The sequence below is a fragment of the Paramisgurnus dabryanus genome, chromosome 13 (assembly GCF_030506205.2).
Source record: "Paramisgurnus dabryanus chromosome 13, PD_genome_1.1, whole genome shotgun sequence".
In the NCBI taxonomy this organism is placed as follows: Eukaryota; Metazoa; Chordata; class Actinopteri; order Cypriniformes; family Cobitidae; genus Paramisgurnus; species Paramisgurnus dabryanus.
Window position 1 is genome coordinate 6,115,905 of NC_133349.1, and position 20,085 is coordinate 6,135,989.

At 35.8% G+C, this 20,085-nt stretch overlaps 2 long non-coding RNA genes across 2 annotated transcripts; both read left to right on the forward strand.

Annotated features, from left to right (window-relative positions):
* The first annotated feature begins 1,559 nt into the window (after positions 1-1,559).
* On the forward strand, positions 1,560-3,837 carry LOC135717712 (uncharacterized). The gene is made up of 2 exons (XR_010520348.1): positions 1,560-1,841; positions 2,354-3,837. It is a non-coding gene; the product is annotated as an uncharacterized lncRNA (long non-coding RNA).
* Positions 3,838-7,217: 3,380 nt separating this feature from the next.
* On the forward strand, positions 7,218-8,700 carry LOC135717710 (uncharacterized). Its single transcript, XR_010520347.1, has 2 exons — positions 7,218-7,485; positions 7,967-8,700. It is a non-coding gene; the product is annotated as an uncharacterized lncRNA (long non-coding RNA).
* The last annotated feature ends 11,385 nt before the right edge of the window (positions 8,701-20,085 follow it).

Consider the following 20,085-nt stretch of genomic DNA (forward strand, 5'->3'; position numbering starts at 1 on the left):
TACAAATGCCTATACAGCACACGGTCAGTTATAAACATGAATAAACATTATAAGCTTATAAACTTCACAGTGTAATTTATTTTAAGCTTTTAAGTTGTTGGAGGCAGTGTAAAACATGTTAAGAAGGCAGACGTCATCTGCGTGTCGGTTCTTGTTAAAATATTTGATGTTTAACTACAGCATGATATAATGTAAGCTGTAGTTTTGCAGAGTAAACATCAAATATTCAAATATATCAAAAATAACATCTAATATCATGTAAAGATTAACATGAAGGGGATAAGTAATGAAGAATTGAATAACTATAGGATAAAAATGAAAATATATCTATATATAAAAACTAGTAAAGAATTAAGAAATACTACACAGATTTACATTTATTCTTAAGACATCTCTTAAATAAGCACAAATTCTTGTTTTAAAAATGAATGGTAAGATTATGATCAACCTCCAATTTCATGGATTGGACAATGCTTTCATTATTCAAACCTTGAAAATCTGTAAGGCAAGACATGACCCACAGTCACTGTAATGTAAATCTGTCCATATTTGTTTGGAAAATCTTATAACTTCCTAATCAAAGAATAGGTGAAGAATTATGCATAAGTAGGAATAAACTACATATTTAACTGTTATAATTGTCATGTTAATAGAAAATCAATTAAGAACAGGAAAACATTTTTAACTTCTGACGTTTTTGGTCATTTGGGGTCGAGGGTAACAGCTTACACCACCTTTTTTTTTGTTAGGACTCTACAACTTGAATAGATGTAAATGTATCATTGACACTTGTTTTAATTTGCACAATTTATTTTGCTCATGACAGTCATAATACATTTGTTTAATTTAACAGACCATCCAGCATTAAAGGAGCAGTATGTAAGAAATGTATATCAATAAATCATAAAATGGCCCTGTTATGTCACTAGACATTAAGAAAACATTTTCATTTCAAATACTTATTTCACTGACAAAAGTTGTCCTGCCAGGATATTGTCATTTAAAAAGTGGAGTTGCAGCCCTCAACTGATGTTTATGTTGTCATTTTGTGTATTGGCCACCAATTGAGTGACTGCAGTACCAGTTTTAGCCACAAGTTTTGTGATTGCAGTACCAGTTTTGGCCACAATCCTACATACTGTTCCTTTAAATAAATGCAGAATGGACTGAAATGCATATAAGATACATATTTCCAATAGACTGGGACGGTGCATTTAAATTTAAGTCAAATCCTGTAATTATGATTTTGGGGAAATAAGCTGAAGGGAGATGGATTATAATACTTTTGCCTTTAAATGTTATCCCTCGTGGCGTGTGTTTTCACCAAGTGTATTTTAATTGGACACACTAGGAGACACAACTGCAATCCTTTTTAAGTGCCCCAAATATAACATTTCTTCTGTATCGCAAAAAGGTTTTTAGGAAGTTGTGACATGCATCACCCACTGTCATTTCTCAGAATTTCACAAATGGGTTACGCAAGAAGTCATGTCAGCCAATGGTTATATGCACACCTTCTATAGCTCCACCCCAACAGCTTATAACTCCATCTTCCAGGCTTTGCCAGATCCACACAAAGGAGTTCAGCTCTACGTGGAGAAACAAGAGAAAAGTCCAAAAGAGTAGAGAGCAAAATGGGTATCAGCCAGTTACTGAATAAGCCTTCAGATGGGGATAAAAAAAAGAATCCAGAATATCAAGTGGTCACCCTGCAGCCGAAAGTTCAAGTGATCAACACTCCACTGGATAAACCACTGCCAGATCACATGTGTTTCTCCATCTTCACCACGCTGTGCTGTTTTTTACCTGTTGGCCTTGCTGCTTTGGTTTACTCCATCACAGTAAGTATTAATAAGTATTCATGTAACTTTCTTACATCTTTTCAAGCCTTTTACCTGTCTTATGGTATATACTAATGTAATACTTAAGTTATACTGTATGTACAGTACATATGTAGATATTAATGATAGTAAACTCATCGAAACTATGAAATAACATAAATGCATTAATAAGAATGTTATGACTAAAAGCAGATAAAAAAATGTAAATATGTTATTTAAATATATCACCCTTCACCTAAACATGTTCTCGTGTTTGGCAAAAGATACAGAAAGTAATCCACTCTTCAAATGGTTAATGACCTTTTTATAGTTTTTGTTTTAATGATTAGCCCTGATTATTACTACTCATTACATTTGAAATAAGACAACCATTTCTATTTTAAAAGTAAACATTTTTATTTCACTTTAATGATGCTTGTTTTTTGTTTTTATACCAACCTGCGTGAAACTCTTTTATTGATGTATGAAAGGTGCTGTACAACACACTAATGTTTTATTATTCACTTTTACAGACTCAAAATGCAAACCTGCTTGGACACCGACAAATTGCAAAAAAAAACTCCAGAATTGCATGCAAACTTAACTATATCAGTCTTCGTATTGGCGTGACAATATTTTTGTTAGTTGTCAGCTTTTATATTTTTTTTGGCCTACTATAAAATAAAAGGGTTCCTTGTCTTTAGCCGTATACCTTTTGCTGGGAAATGAATATTCATTTAGCTTCAGGAAGTATGAACACACATTAATGGCCCATATTGACATTAAAGGAACAGTATTTAAGAAATTTATATCAACTAATCATAAAATGGTCCTGATATGTCACTAGACATTAAAAAAATAATTTTCATTTCAAATACATATATCACTGACAACAGTGGTCCGGCTAGGATATTGTCATTTAAAAAGTGGAGTTGCAGCCCTCAACTGATGTTTATGTTGACATGTTGTGTATAAACCCCTTCACGGTTCACGTCACAGGCGGTTCCCACTGCGCATGTCGGGGTCAGAAAAGTCATTTCAGCAGATTGAGTTGCGTATTATTCGGTATCGTCAAAAATGCCTACTTACGTCGTGGGCTGTGAAAATCGCACCAGGTCTTCCATTAAGTTTCTGTGGCTGCAAGCAATTAACGTGCAGACTGGGACAATGCAAAGATCAAAGAGGCTTCTGTTTGTAGTGCTCACTTCATTTGAGGCAAGTCATAATTTTTCAGCCCTGTTAGATTAAATTATAAAGCCTGGATGGTATGAACAGTTTGATCCCATGCTGCGCGTGCACCCGATAGTCATTCAATGTTTACAAACCTTGAAGGGGTCTATTGGCCACCAGTTGTGTGATTGCAGTACCAGTTTTAGCCACAAGTTTTGTGATTGCAATATCAGTTTTGGCCACAATCCTACATACTGTTCCTTTAAGTTACTGTCATACAACTTCTGAGGACTGTGTGTGGGAGAGAGAGCTCGCCGTATTGTTGTTGATGAACTTTTGAATAACTGTGATATTTGATGTTTGCAAGAGACTTTTTTATCCAAGCAAGACTTGGAAAAATGTTAATCTTTTGATAGAAAAATTTTTATGGAGCTGCTGAATCCACAACAGATTCTGGTATGGGGTTTATTAAGTCTTTATTTTTATACAGATGTTTTGAAGTTAATTACTTAATGTTTTTAACAATGAAATCTTTGATTGTGAAACAAAAAATGTACCATAAGGTGAAATGTTTTTTTCTCTATATTTTAAATAGATATTGTATATACATTAACGCTTAGTATTTGATTCTAAGCAGATATGTACTTGCTATCATGTTTTTTTTTAGAAAAGTGCAAAACTATTGACTTTTATACATTGAAGTGGATTTTTTTGCAATGGCTTTAAAAAACCTCTCCCTATGTTTTGGGTTGTTCTTGTAACTTTCTTATAACGTTTCTGGAATAGCACTATATAAACAATGCTTTTATAAAGGTCCAGTTTCAATAAAGGTTATTATTAGACCGATTGCGGGTTGTGTTTGTGTGTGTGTGTGTGTGCGTATATGCGTGTGTTTATTCAAGCTTATAAACAATACATTTATCACAAACAACTTTTTTCTTTTCATTATTTTCTTTTCACATTAACCAGACACAAAAGGGAGCACAACATAATAGAGGTCTGTTATCAAGTGAATGGCCAGTGCCCATAATGCCCATTGAATAATCCGTCCTTGCCCGGATGTCCGATCTTTTTTAGCTGCAGTAGAAAAGACTGAATGTGATGAACTTGATGAAAGTTTTACAACTAAAGAAGTTTGAAAACTATGATTGACTATTAGCACTACACGTGCATCAAATCACTTTGTGCATCAATGCATTTGTAGTGGATTATTTCTCATTAAATTAGTACAATCAGGGGATGTTACTAGAAAACAGATCACACTAGGACAGGCAGGATAACGTTAGCAAAACATATCAAACCACAAACAGCCTTTTAATGGTCAATTTCATTCTCTTAAATGCAGATTTTTCAATTATTGTGTAATTAATTAGAGATACTAAACGCTATTAAAAGCAATGGCATGTACATGTGACACAGTGATTCTGCTTGTTAATTAAATTAAATGCATTCATGAATCTGTTAATAAATAGCATTAATAAAATGCATATATTATACGTTTAGGGATTTATAATAATTTAAATTAATGAAGATAACATCTCCCATCAGATGTTCATATTATCAACATGACAAAATGACACTGATATTAAATAAAGAAATGCCTTATGATTTTTTTATCTTGTTCTTTGTATATTTATAAATCAAACATGCATGAGATAGGCCTACACAGTCATTTGTACATTATAAACATGAATACATATTGTAAGCTTACATACACAGTGTGATGCATTTTAAAGTTGGAGGCAGTGTAAAACATGTTACCAAGGCACATACCAATAAATGACCACACTAATCTTATTAGTGGATTTTTTTGTCAGAAAACATTGATGTATACATAAAAATACTACCTACTGCTGTGATAGCTGTCCCGTATTTTGTGCTTAATTGATTTGGCCCGTACAGGACCCCCCTACGTCCTGTTTTTTGACGGCTACGCTAATGGTAAATGGACTGCATTTATATAGCGCTTTTAACAGACCTATGGCCATCCAAAGCACTTTACAATTAGCCTCACATTCACCTATTCACTCACACATTCACGGACGGCGGTGGTGTCAGTCATGCAAAGCTCGTCGGGAGCAGCTGGGGTTAGGTGTCTTGGTCAAGGACACCTCGACACTTGGTCCGGTGGAGCCGGGGATTGAACCACCAACCTTCCGGTTTGGAGACAACCTACATGAACCACTAGGCCACTGCCGCCCCTGATCAGTGACTGATACAGGCTTGTTCGACTTCATGTGGTGCAACAAAAACCGAGAGGCAGATGATGCCATCAAAATCTCACAAGAGCAATTCGAGAAATAATACAGAAGAGACTGCTATCAAAATGCTCTTGTGGTACTTTGAAGTCATTCACGTGTCGGTTCTTGTGGCTGCTTGTTCGATTAGCTATCGTTTTGACAAATGGCTTAAACAATACTGTATATTCACACCAAACCTAAATTCACACATATTATCAGTATTACCATGGTTTTGTGAACAATTTCTAGAAATGTAAAAAATGGCTTTTCAACGACGACCAAGTTTTTTGGACTTCCATTGTCGTAACTCTCTTTTAACGATTCTGATTTGGAGGGTTTTGAAAAACCTCCTAAGTGCCGCAATGGATGACATATTTTTGTAGGAAGTAAGCAGGGCACCAGTCATTTTTTTCCCCATAGACTTTTGGATTATCACAAAAAAATAAGTACTGTGTTTAACAAAAAGTTGTTAAAAAAATATGTCATCCCATGTTTCCGGTCTCATGCACAGCGATCATAAAAACATACACAGAGTTTGAACTGTTTGCTCTATGGGAATACTTTCAAGTTTTATAAGTTGGGTAAGAGCACCAGCTGGTGGATAATAGTGAAAATATGGATTTGATGGAAAACTCGTCATTGGCAGGGAAGCGTTTTTTAATCATTACATAGTGAAGTTAGTAGGACACCATAACTTTTTTTCCCATAGACTTTTGGATTACCACAAACAACAAGTACTGTGTTTAACAAAAGTTTATGGCACTTAAACATTTTGTCCAACAAGATAATCTACACAGATGAACACAACTGAACTTTTGAAGTCTACATTTGTTTGTGTTTTATTTCTACTAAACGCATAGACTCCAAAATTCATAAAAGTTGTGTTCATCTGAAGATTATCTTGTTGGGCAAAACGTCCATAAACGTTTATCAAACACAGCGCTTATTTTTTTGCAATAATCCAAAAGTCTATGGGAAAAAATGAATGGGCTTTTTAGTAATGGAACCAGTGTCTCACTAACCTCAGGGGTTAAACAACAAAAATATGTCATCCCTTCTATTGACAGACAGCCTTCATCTTGGCGCTGTGATATCATTACCCCAGGTGTTTCCGGTCTCATGCACCCACATGCATACAGTATGAATGGAATTCAAAGGAAAGAAAGTCTATTATGACTGTACTTTAAAACTGAACTCACAGATTAACTCTTTCTCTTTAAACACAATCCTGAATCATTGATATCTGTCACAACTTTTACTACACTGTAAAAAAAAAATGCAGCATTTTTTTCAAAGCAATATATATTTTTATGCTACTTTAGCTTAAAAAATTATAAGTTAATCAACTTCAACTAGTTTTATAAGTTATGTGAACTATTCACAGGTCAAATCTTAAAATAGTATGTTGAATTGACTTGCAAAATCAAGCATGTTAACTTCATGCTGCATTTTTTCATAATGATTATTGTAAAGTGACAAGTTTAACCCTTGTCTTGAATTTAAAGGGCATTTTTATTCATCTTGGTAAAATTTTTGCTCAAAGCCCCCAGTAATTTCTAACTCTAAGGCATGAACAGACCATCCAACATTAAATAAATGCAAAATAAACTGAAATGCATATAAAACACATATTTCTAACTGACTGGGAAGGTGCATTTAAATTTAAGTTTTGTAACGTGATTTTGGGGAATTGAGGTAAAGGAAGATGGATTATAATAATTTTGGTTTTTAATCTTATACATCGTGGCGTGTGTTTTCACCAAATGCATTTGAATTGGACATACTAGAAGACACAATTGCAATCATTCTTAATTGCCCCAATATAAAAAAAATCTTTATCCTAAAAAAATTGTGACATGCAACACCCACTGTCATTTCCCAGAATTTCACAAGAAGATTACGCAAGATGTCATGTCAGCCAATGGTAACACACCTTCTATAGCTCCACCCCAACATCTTATAACTCCCTCTTCCAGGCTTTGCCAGATCCACACAAAGGAGTTCAGCTCTACGTGGAGAAAAAATAGAAAAGTCCAAAAGACACCAAAATGGGTATCAGCAAGTTACTGAATAAGCCTTCAGGGGGGGATAAAGAAATTCATCCAGAATATCAGGTGGTCACCCTGCAGCCGGAAGTTAATGTGATCATCACTCCACTGGATAAACCACTGCCAGATTACCTGGGTTACTCCATCTTTACCACACTGTGCTGTTTTTTACCTCTTGGCCTTTCTGCTCTGGTTTACTCCATCACAGTAAGTATTCATGTACCTTTTCAAGCCTATTACACATGTGTCTTAAGGTATATATTAATATAATACTTAAGTTATATATGTACAGTACATATGTAGATATTACACTATAATGATAGTAAACTCATCAAAACTATGAAAGAACATAAATGTATCTAAAAGAATTATGTTATGACTAAAAGCATCCTAAATAAATGTAAACTCTGTTATATTATCACCTAAAATGTTCTCATGTTTGGCAAAAGATACAGAAAGTATTTTCCACTCTTTAAATGGTTAATGGCCTTTTTAAAGTTTTTGTTTTACTTATTACATTTAAAATTAAACAACCATTTCTATTTAAAATTACTGTACACCATGATGTTGTTTTTATTTCACTTTAATAATGTTTTTATGTTTTTATACCACTCTGTGAAACTCTTTTATTTATGTATAAAAGATGAAATACACAAGTGTACAAATGTTTTATTATTTACTTTTACAGACTCGAAATGCAAACCTGTTTGGACACCGACAAATGGCAAAGAAAAACTCCAGCATGGCACGCAAACTTAACCATGTCAGTCTTGGTATTGGCATTACAATATATTTGTTGGTTATCGGCTTATATCTTCTTGCTAGGTTCCAATTTGCAAATTCTTTTAGGTTTTTTTAACGGTGCACCTTTTGCTAGGGAAATGAATATGCCTTTACCTTCAGGAAGTATGAACACATGTTAATGGGCTATAGGTACTGTCATACAACTGCAGAGGACTGTGTGTGGGTCAGTGTGTGGGAGATAGAGCCTGTCGTAGTGTTGTTGACAAACGTTTGGATAACTGTGATATTTTTTGTTTGGAAGAAACTTTTTTTACCTAAGCAGGACTTTTTTTAACAATGAAAGCTTTGATTATCAAACTGAATGTACCATAAGGTGAAATTTTTTTTCTTTATATTTTACATACATTAATGCTTAGTGTATGATGAATAACAAATGTATTCAGAATTCATTCTAATCAGATATGTACTTGCTGTCATGTTTTTTTTTTTTAGAAATGTCCGAAACTATTGACTTAAAGTGATTTTTATCTTAAAGTGGATTTTCTGCAATGGCTTTAAAAACCTCTCCCTATGTTTTGGGTTGTTCATTTAACTTTTTTATAATGTTTCTGGAATAAACGAGTAAACATTGCTTTTATAAACTTCCAGTATTAATAAAGGTTATTATTATTACAGACAGATTGTGGATCATTTCTCTGTGTGTTTTTTATTCAAGCATAAACAATGTATTCATTATATATTTTTATTTTCATGATTTTTTTTCACATTACCCAGACACAAAAGTGAACTCAACATAATAGAGGTCTGCTAGTTTTATGACCTAACTGCTTGTGAAGCATTCAGGCTTCAGACCTTTGGTTTCAATCAATACAAAACACTTTAAATCAAGATGTTTAATCAACACCAAGTGTTGTATGCATTCGTAATAGTAAAGTCAAATCTTAGTAAAAGTAAAAGACCTTTCTCTAAAACTCTGCTCCTAAAGATAAAAGGGAAGGCACTGGCTAACGCTTGTCAGTAGGTATCCAAATAAAAATACATTATTTTTTGAAAGGTTTCTGTGTATGTCTGTAAACAGTATACACAATAAAATATTTAAAGTTTACAATTTTGTATTTGTAAATTTTCACCTCAAAGTTTGACCTCTGAGAAAAAAATTCTAAGTTCTGTATTTTAAGCACCATACGGTGTGTCAAGCAACTTAAAACAGAAGTGCAGGGCAAAACATTAAAATATTAAAGGACTAAATCTTAATCTTCAAATTAATAAAGAAATAGGAATTGTGAATATAAATATGACAAACTAAGAGACTGCATGTGAAGCTCACACTGCATGTGGAGTTTAGGGTTGCCTAATATATATATATATATATATATTTGCGATGAAACCTGTTGCGATGAAACCTGTTGCACTAAATAATTGTAGTTTTTACACAGGGTAAAACTAAGCAGGTTAAGTTGTATTTCACTAGTTCGCCTGCGCATTCAGGTCTTAATGATTAATGGTAAACAAACTTGGCTTGCTGTCCTCGAAGGGAGCTCTGTACCTGAGCTCTGAACCTTCAGAGAGAGCGAACCTGAGGCTAGGGCTCGAGCCACAAGTTCAACCCCCTGCAACTGAACTGCAAAGAGGAAGAAGGAGAGAGTGAAGGTGGAGATGGGGAGGAGGAGGGATGTCGGAAAAGAAAGCAGCTGGACAGGAAGGCCTGAAGGCTGCCTTATATACGCCCATGATGATGATGATGATTGACAGGCCTGAATGTTTAGGCTCCTCCCGAACCTACTTTTAGAACTGCATTTCACTAGTTCGCCTGCGCATTCAGGTCTTAATGATTAATGGTAAACAAACTTGGCTTGCTGTCCTCGAAGGGAGCTCTGTACCTGAGCTCTGAACCTTCAGAGAGAGCGAACCTGAGGCTAGGGCTCGAGCCACAAGTTCAACCCCCAAAAGAGTGTTTGATGGACAGTAAGTTGAGCAGGAGCCTGCGAGTAATTAAGGTCTGTAAGATTATCCTCTCTCTCCCCCCCAAAAAATGGGTAGAATATCATCAAACCATTTCTTCTTCCTCTTACTGAATTACTACTGCGGTAGTAAGAGCGAAGATGAAATCACTGCTGCGGCAGTGAAAGAATTGTACAGAAAAAGATGTGCAAAGTTTCAGCTTAAGACTCCTGCGGGAGTCAATGGGAAGCGTGCGGCCTGGGGCTCCTGCGGGAGCAAGGCTGAATCACTACTGTGGTAGTGCAAGCGTTATGAAATCACTGCTGCGGCAGTGAGCAAAGTTAACAAACAAAGCTGTGCGAAAATTTTGGCTTAAGACTCCTGCGGGAGTTACTGGGAAGCGCACGGACTGGGGCTCCTGCGGGAGCAAGGCTGAATCACTACTGCGGTAGTGCGAGCGTTATGAAATCACTGCTGTGGCTGTGAGCAAAGTTATACGGAAAAAGCTGTGCGAAATTTTTTGGCTTCAGACTCCTGCGGGAGTTACTGGGAAGCGAACGGACTGGGGCTCAAAGGGGAGCAAGGCTGAATCACTACTGCGGGAGTGCGAGCGTTATGAAATCACTGCTGCGGCAGTGAGCAAAGTTATACGGAAAAAAGTGTGCGAAATTTGGGCTTATTTTAGCTCTAGCTATAGACACTATATGCTACGCATCAGTTACAGGCTATGTATTGTAACTATGTTTGCTTGTACGGTCCCTGTCAAATAAACAAATAATAACTCCTGCGGGAGTAGGAAATGCGCTGTCTGGGGCTTCGGAGCGAGCGGGATAAGATCACTACTAAGGCAGTGAGAAAAAAGGTTGCGGCAACTGTTAAATAAGAGCACAATCGGCTGGGATCAATACTGTGGTAGTATGAGCGGGACAAAATCACTGCTGAAATCAATGCGTATCGAGCGAAAGGTTGTTAGAGGCTGATTGTGGTTGATAATTAGCCAACATGTTCATTAGATTTTTGTTGACAAATAACTGCGCAAAAAACACACGAACATTGGAAACAATCGTGAACACGTTTTTTGGAGCAACGGACTATATTATTTAGGATAAATTTCTATAGGAGGAAAAACGCAAAATAAGAACATCTTGTGACTATTTTGTGGGCTCGTCTGCTTACTTTAGAGAACTGTGTTAAGAGGTTGGTATCCGGTGGGACCAGCGGGACCCAACTCGAACCTTGTGGGAGCATGCAGCTTACCTTTGCTGCGGGTGGGACTGGGCAGATAAAAAAAGCTAGTGGTCCCGGGGTTTCTCGTTGATATAAGTGTCAACAAATAAGAATAAAGAATAAGAATAAAATTAAAACTGGAACGGAAGACTGACATTTTTTGTTACATCGCCTTGCAGATGGCTCTGCGAGGCGATGCATGAATTGAAAAAGCGTGAATATGTATAAAAAAAATATATGGATGTTATAGAATATGCATCTGCGGCCGGTCAGTTTATGGGAAAAAGCAGTGTTTCTCGATTGTTATAATACGTAGACTACGCTGTGAGATCAAAGTCCAAAGACGTGATCCACTTAGCTTTGCAGCTAGCACGGCACCGTTTAATCCCAGATAGCACGGGTACGACTGTAAGATGTCTGATAAAGATCTGGAGAAGTGGAATACATTTGGTGTGTTAAAACATCTTATAAAGGTCTTAGAAAGAGCTGCTTTACATTAGCGCTTTACATACATTATAAATCAAAAACATCTTTAATATGTCTATGACATCTTTTAGGAAACGTCCCAGAGACGTATTGCAGATGAGCAAACAATCTAAATAATGTGACTTGCAGATGTAAACACAGCCATCAAATAGACATCTTCGAGATGTACGTGTGCTATCAGGGATGCGTTTGAAATGACACCTCTGGACACGTAGACAGCACGTGTACGACTGAAAAAGCATGATAAGGATCTGGAGCTCTGGGAAAAAAAAAATCTGGGTGAGTAAACAGCTCATAACAACCTGGAATAAAATTTCACGGCAGCCTGCCGCCCAATTGGCTTGCTGCCAGCCAGCCGCTTTGCTTTTATGAACCAAAGTCAAACTTTCCGAATTTGGCATTCAATAGAAAAATCGTTGATCAGTTTCATGAGCAGAGCATTCGCGTCGCGCACGCACCACATCTCTGCAGCGGGTATAGTGAGAATTTGAGAAGGGCGAGTCATGTATTGCAGATGTGCAATTTAATCATCAAAAATTACATCTTGCAGGTGAAAATGTAGCGTAGACATCAAATAGACGTGTATGTGTGCTATCAGCAAGCACTCTCGTATGAAAAAATTATTACAAACGCAAGAGCAAACGGCTCGTTTGCAGGCTATCGACCGGTACACGGAGACGCACCCACATACATGAATACTGCGGCTCAGCCATTGTTGTAAGTTTGACTGTGCCCTGGATTGCAAACGTAAGGTGCTCTCGTTTTGTGAACAATTGAGCTTTAATCTGTGATCAATTCTCAAAAGTAAAGTTTAGCTAAACAAAACAAAAAATCCAAGAACGGAGCTAGAAGTTCATAAACTATATTTAAGACTGTCGACGACAGGGGAAAGTTCCCTCTCGCCCCTAACATTTTTTAAATTAAAGCTTATTGAAAACTGGCCGTGAGGACGAAGGCCAGGATCTGCTGCGGTAAAGAGAAATAAAAATTCTGACAAATTATAGTAAGCGGCCGAAATCACTGCTACGGCAATGAAGTAAAATGAATTTAAAAGTTGGGTGTGGTGACGAAAATCCAGCCCAGTCTCACGAAATTTCGTTATATAGTCACGTATTTTTTTTTTTGATTCTTTTTTCGTGCTATTATCACGAAATTTCGTGTTTTTTCGTGATCGTATAACGAATTGCTGTTTTCGTGTGATTATCACGTATTGGTTACTCAACTGTTTTGTCCTATTTTCTTACCATTGTCGCTTCGGTTTAGGGTTAGATTTACATAAAATGACATCCCTAACCAAACCCAACTCTAACCCCAACGCCAGGCGACATATAAAAAAATAAATCAGAAAAAATAGTATAAACCAATATATAAAGTGACTTTCTAATGCAAGCACCAAATCTAACCCTAAACCGAAGCGACAATGGTTTAAAAATAGGAAAAAGCAGTTGAGTAACCAATACGTGATAATCACACGAAAACAGGAATTCGTTATACGATCACGAAAAAACACGAAATTTCGTGATAATAGCACGAAAAAAGAATCAAAAAAATACGTGACTATATCACGAAACTTTGTGAGACTGGGTAGCGAAAATCTGGACCACTGATTAAGTAGAGAAAATAATTTTTTTTGACAATTATTGTGGGAGAAGCGGCTTGAAATCATTGCTGCGGCAATGAAGTAAAATTTATTTAAAAGCTGGGTGCAAGGACGAAAACAGGAATCAAGGCTGCAGTAGAGAAATACATTTTTTTTTTCCGAGAAATAATTGTGAAAAGCAGCCGAATCATTGCTGTGGCAATGAAGTAAAATTAATTTAAGAGGCTGGGTGCGAGGACATAAACGGGAATCGCGGCTGGGTAGAGAAATATATATATATATATATATATATATTTTACAGATTATCGTGAAAAAGCAGCCGAAACATTGCTGCGGTAATTAAATAAAATTAATTTAAAAGTTGGGTGCTAGGACGAAAACAGAAATCTAGAAATTTAACCAGAATTTTAAACAGAAATGTAAACATTTTCTAACAAATTATTGTGAAAAAGCAGACGAAATCATTGCTGCTGCAATGAAGTAAAATTTATTTAAAAGCTGGGTGCGAAGACGAAAACAAGGATCATTGCTGCGGTAGAGAAATATAAAAATGTTCTCTGACAAATAATCGTGAAAGAAGCAGCCGAAATCATTGCTGCGGCAATGATGTAAAATTCATTTAAAAGCTGGGTTTGAGGACGCCAACAGGAATCACTTCTTCGGGAGAGAAAATTAGAACATTTTGTGACAGATTATAGTGAAAAACCAGCCGGAAAATAAATAAATGCTGCGGCCATGAAGTAAAATTAATTTAGAAACTGGGAGTGAGGACGAAAACAGGAGTCACTGCTGTGGTAGAGAAATATAAAAATGATCTTTGACAAATGATCGTAAAAGAAGCAGCCAAAATCATTGCTGCAGCAATGAAGTAAAAATAATTTAATCAGCTGGGTGTGATGAAGAAAACCTGGATCACTGATGTGGTAGGAAAAAGTTATTTTCTCTGACAATTATCAAGGGAGAAGCAGCCGAAATAATTGCTGCGGCAATGAAGTAAAATAAATTTAAAGCTGGGTGTTAGGATGGAGGCTGGATCACTACTGTGGAAGAAAAATTGTAAAATTAACTCTGACGAATTATTGTGAAAGTGGCCGAATTCATTGCTGAAACAATGAAGTAAAATTAATTTAAAAGCTGGGTGATAGGACGAAACCGGGATCACAACTGCAAATAGAAAATTGACAATTTTCTCTGACAAAGTATCGTGAGAGGACGAAATTACTGAGGTGGAGAAATATCAAGTTTAACTGGGGCTGGTGAATAATCGGAGTCCGAGAACACTGCTGCGGCAGTGAGAAATGGATTTTAACTGGCGCTATTGCGGTTGGTCAGATAACTGCTGTTGGCCTTGAGATTGAAAATGAAATCAAGTGCGGGAGCGGTGTTTGTGGTTGCTGCTGCGGCTGAGGGAATGAACTTTAGGTGAGACAGGTGGAAATTATTCGATGGTAAAGAATTATGTGCGCTTCTAGTAGAAACCGGCGTTTAGGGATGAAGTCCTGCAATTGGTTACGAGGTGAGTATACAGACAAATCTTCTTTAGTCCATAAAGTTTATTAGCATAACTCCGCGGCGTGATATTTAATGACCTGATATCAATTTAATGGTGCGGCGATGAGAGACAAATTGCGAAGCGTGTTTAAATGTTTTAATAAACACTGTGCTTTGGCTTTGATTGAAATGACAATAAGGTAGGTTTCACTACGATTAACTCTGGATTATAAAGCTCCGATAATTGTTAGCTTTGATGGAAAATGGATTAATAAACGCGAAAACAAGTGCAACACAGTCCTGTGGGCCGCCATTGTTGTTTTGGTCGATCGCGCATGCGTAGACGGAATTAACAGAAGCGCATGATGTCAAGTCGCCGTTGACAAACAGCGTTTGCAATCGAGCATGCGGTTGTCGTGTAAAAGAACATCCGAAATGCAAAAATATTGAGCACAGCCCCTGACATCAACTACAGCGGTAGTGAGAGCGGGTACTAAAAAAGCTGCTGCATTGGTATTTAAAAATATATTTCCCAAGTTAGTAGGAGCTGGAGCTCGTTGTGTAGACGTGATTCCGGAAACGGGCGGGGCCAAAATCCGGAAAAGAAAGCAGCTGGACAGGAAGGCCTGAAGGCTGCCTTATATACGCCCATGATGATGATGATGATTGACAGGCCTGAATGTTTAGGCTCCTCCCGAACCTACGTTTAGAACTGCATTAAAATTTAGTTGGTGTAGCAGAAAAAACAAGTTGCCATTAGTATATTTTTTTTTTATTCCTTTATATTACTTTTGCTGTTATAAATGGTATTATAAGAAAAAATTCATGACTGACTTTAAGTCAATCATTGAATAAACATGATTCTTCACAGAAACACATTCAAAACTGTGTTTTTGACATGAATTTACTGTGGAGAGAAATACAATAGAATGTGCTGAACAGGGTTTATGTAAGGAAACAATGATCACCTGAACAGTGACTTCACAAAATAATAATTTACAAAAAAACAACATTAATAATGAAAAATGAATAGAAAAGATGGATCCGTCTAAATATTAACTATTTCCCTGCTAGTTTTTTAAAAAAATGACTTTTGCTAGAGATCAGATTCAGGGTTTTATAAGTTGGGTAAGAGAGGAAATACGGATTGCCGAAAAAACATGTTATTGGCAGGGAAACGTTTTTTCTTAATTGACGAGTTAGCTAATCATTACATCTCTAGTGTGATATATAAATATTATAAAACAATGCATTTCTTGACTATCAATAAAAAAATCCCAGCCTTTGCCTCTAACTAGTGTATTTCAATGGCTTTTCAATGACGGACGAGCTTTTGGACTTCCGTCATTTGTTGGACAAAACGTCTAAGTGCCATAAACTTTTCTTAAACACAAATCTTATTTTTTGCAATAATCCAAAATTGCAAATTGAATGGGATTTTTAGTAATGGAACCAGTGTCTCACTAACCTCAGGGGTTGGCCTACAAAATAATGTCATCCCTGCAGCACTCTATTGACAGGCAGCCTTCATCTTAGCGCTGTAATGTCATTACCCTTTGAGTAGGCGTTTCCGGTCTCATGCACCCACACGCATAGAAATTCAATGGAAAGAAAAGTCTATTAGGACTGCACCTTAAAACTGAACTCACAGATTAACTCTTTCTCTTGCACTGCTTTAAACACCATCCTGAATCATCTGTCACAACTTTTACTACACTGTACAAAAAGCAGCATTTTTGTCAAATCAACATATATTTGTATGCTACTTTAACTTAAAAAAAATAGTTTTTATAAGTTATGTCAAGTATTCACAGGTCAAAACTTAAAATAGTATTGATTAAAGCGTTTTAACTTTAATTTTCTGTTTAAAAACTTTTTCTCTGCATCGTCCTTTAGTTGTTCTTATCCCTAACATCACGTTTACAACTGTCTATGATTTTTCATCACAACATTTACTTCTATTCCCTTTAAATCATTAACAAGTGTTCACAACAGCGCAGTCGCAGACGTCATCAGCACCTGAGCGCGGTCACATGAATATCTGAAAAGTCAGAATCGTTCACAACATTTCCAAACGCTTTTACAATAATGTGCAGTTAACCTAAGCTGTGAAGAAAATGTATGATTTAAAATGTGACACTCTTGACGTAATATTAGTAGATTTCTAGATTTATCCTAGTACAATGCCAGAGTTGCCAAGAGTTCCCAGTGACACGGACATGTTTATATATGAGGTAAAATTTAGTATTTTCTTCTAATAATTTTATATAAACATATTTTTTAAATCATTATTGAACATTAAAATCAATCACGTGCCTCTTGCTTTTGTCATTTTCATTGTTTATATACTTTATCGATTCAAATGCATTACAGTTTTTTTCGATTGCTAAACAACAGTGAGCACAACTGGAGCTACATTTGCAAAACTCTAACTACAATCTGCAATACCAAAAGTCACCTGAGCACAACTCTTAACACATTGCTCAAAACAGGCTTAGTGCAGCCAAACACTATGCACAACCCTCATTGAGATAACACACACTGTCACTCAGAACAAACTGAGAGGAAAAACACTAGCATCAAACACCAATACAGAAAATACAAAAAAATTTATCTTTACAATTTCAACAATTTCAGTGACTTCATACAAAGTAATGTTTTCTTCAAAGAATGATTTATTTATTGATTGATTTATCACATGATTTATTGAAGTTTGTAAAACAGAACAATTCTTTAAGGTAAATGAAAATTAGCACAGTCTGGAGTAATTTACGGAATTACAGTAATGAGGAAAAAGGTAGAAACTAAAAGTAGATACTGTAATTCAAACAAATAATTGAGGGGCTAATCCTGCTTCTCTCTATAGCATCAGGCCATATATATATATCATATTTATATGAAAGGTAATATTTTATATATATGAAATTGGAATTTATATTTATATGAAATTGCTATCAGCAGTGTTTGAAAGGCACAAGGCTGAAATCAATTCTGTTTTGAATGTGTGGTTCACAGTTTTGAGAGCAGTGTGTTAGCATTTGAACAAAGTGCTGTAAATCCACAGTGTTGTGCAGGTTGTGGTTAAAGTCATGGGATAAGTGTGTAAAGTTTAAAAAAATGTGTTTAACCAATGAAAAACGAACTATAGAGTTTGGTCCACATGAACTGCTGCTGTGCAGACTGTAGTTAGAGTTTTGCACATGTGACTCCAGTTGTGCCCACTGTCGTTTAGCAATCGAAAAAAAACTGTAATAGCACAATTAAACAAGTCATTACAGTTTTTTACAATTGCTATGACAGATTTTTCAATACTTTTAACAAGTTTTCAAAACTCTTAACACAGTTAGCACTACATCCACCTATGTAAGCTATACTATTAACACATTTCTTGATGGTTTAACACAAAATGCATACAATTAACAAAAATTTAAGATGCTTTAACTTCTTTTACAGACAAGCTCAAACAAGACCAAAACAGTAGATTTTAAATGTCAAATTTACAAATGCTTTCACACAGCATGTCAAAACAGATAACATCATGTGCTAAACCTCACTTATAGTCAAAGTAAACAGCTGTTTATATGATGAATTGAAACATAAATATACACCCTTTATTTTATTTCATTTGGAATGAAAAACTACTTATTGTACAAATGCAAATATATAAATCACAGCTGATTCCCACCTAGGAAACAAACTCAGGTTCTTTCAATTACATGACTATATGGTATACAATAGAGTAAAGGAGGGCCTAGGTTGATCTTGTGTGGAAAAGGAACAATATGAGCAACACAAAAAAATAAGATATATGTCTGCACAAGTCAACGGAAGACCACCAGGACAAGGGGGAGGTTTTCCTCCTGTCCCACCTGGATGCAATTGATGGTGCATTCAGAGATGTCACAACTGAAGACTGTCAGGGTGGATAAGACATGCCAAAAGATTCCTTACAAGATGCCTTGCCAGAGAAAAATCAGGTGTAATGTGAATGAGAACATGTGGCCAAATAGAAACGCAATAGATTAGATGATGAGATTTTCCTTTTACTTTATTTTTCAGTGGCTTTTGTTTGTTTATTTTTACTGTAAATGGCAGTAATATTGAATATGCTTGTTATCTTGCAGTAATGTCCTGTTGTAAATACTGTAAAGTCTTTACTGCAACAATTCTACTTTTTTTCATAAACCGTACTCTAAGATGAATGATTCATTTTTGTCTTGAATTGCTGCAGCAAAACAAACATAATACATGCATTTACAAAACCCAAATAAACAAAAATATAACCAAGTTTTCAAAAGAAACTGCAGTGCAAAACTCAGTCTATAATCAATACAATCTACTGTCTATTGTTTAAGGACAGACTTACACATAAACTTATGCAGTTTTTGTTTTTCCATCTTATGTTTGTGTTTTTCATGACATTGTGTTATGATTGACTAAATGTTTCTGTTGGAAGAGAACATGTGTTGGTGATCTGGTATAAAAGTTGATTCTGAAACATGTTTACAGTGTTTTTGTAAACAGTGTGAGAGTTTAGTTTACAATGTGTGATTTTGAGGATAAAATTAACTGTTTTGCCAGTTGTGTGTTTTAGGTGTGTTGGTGCGTTAAGAGTTTAGAAAATTTGTTAAAAGTATTGAAAAAAGTGTCATAGCAATCGTAAAAAACTGTAAACAGAACATAAATTTAAAAAAATGCCATTTTAGATGTAAAAATTTTGCCAATATGCCATTATTCTGATTGATATAAGTATTTGATATGAAAGTTAGTCAACACATTTATTTAGGTGTTTTTTACATCAATGCAGGGGGTTCACATCGTTAGAAATGTAGGTTGGAGTGCCAAGGAAAAGACTGTAAAAGGTCTATAATATTTCTTTTAATGTCTGTGTATGCACAAATTTCTGTGAGCTGTGCACACTGTGCCCCCTTATAAGAAATCGATGCATGACGCCCATGCATATAAGATAAATATTTCCAGTTGACTGGGACGGTACATTTATATTTAAATCAAGTCCTGTTACGTGATTTTGGGGAATTAAGGTGGAGGGAGACTTTTTAATGTTATCCCTCGTGACGTGTGTTTTCGGTGTATTTTAATTGGACACAGTGTAAGACACAAATGCAATCCTATAAGTTCCCCAATATAACATTCTTTTTATTGAACATTTCTTTTTTATCCCAAAAAAGGTTTTTAGGAAGTTCTGACATGCAACACCCACTGTCATTTCCCAGAATTTCACAAGAAGGTTACACAAGACGTCATGATAGCCAGTGGTAACGTGCACACCTTCTATAGCTCCACCCCGACAGCTTATA